We start from the raw sequence: 671 nt of genomic DNA, 5'->3' as shown, positions 1-671 counted from the left end.
GAGACTGTAAGTGTGTGTGGGAATAGAAAACCTCATTTTTCTCCCAAAGAGCAACTGGTAGTTTAGAACTGCTGACCTCGTGGTTAGCAACCCAACTGGTAACCCACTTCATTCTGGTTTATTGCCTCCTGTCTCCTGATATTGATGGGATCGAGATGGAGACTGGAATTTGCCCTAGGTTAGGGTAAAAGTCAATCATGCACACACTCAAGAGCAAGCTCTGTAACAATGGGCTTGTGTGGCCCTCCAGGAGTGTCCATCAGCATGTCAGGACAACAGGACTGCAAACTCCCCGAACAGACACCTGTGAGCACCAGGCAAGTGAAAGAAGTAGGTGTGAGAAAAGGTGAGCAGACCACGTGTGGACAACATACCCTTCTTTCTCAATTGATGCCGGAGGACCGTGACAGCCTTGTGCAATTTCTTCCCCCAGCTACAGGGTTTCTCACCCTGTTTCCAGTCATGGGTACCAGTGAGTACAGACACCCACTGGACAGACATCTCTGTGTAAAGCATGACCTTTAGTGGTACGTTGATGTGTGCTTAAGACTTGTGTTCCGGGAAGCAAGTATGATCATTTCGAAATCCGAGTCAATTTTTTAAGTGAAGCAGCTGTCTGATAGAATTGATAAAGGGTGGGAGGAGGGGGAAAATCCCAGCAATTAATTATT

This window comes from Echinops telfairi, unplaced genomic scaffold (assembly GCF_000313985.2).
Source record: "Echinops telfairi isolate 266 unplaced genomic scaffold, ASM31398v2 ScPeMD7_7466;HRSCAF=8504, whole genome shotgun sequence".
In the NCBI taxonomy this organism is placed as follows: Eukaryota; Metazoa; Chordata; class Mammalia; order Afrosoricida; family Tenrecidae; genus Echinops; species Echinops telfairi.
The sequence above is the reverse complement of the archived record's forward strand: the minus strand, read 5'-3'. Positions refer to the sequence as shown.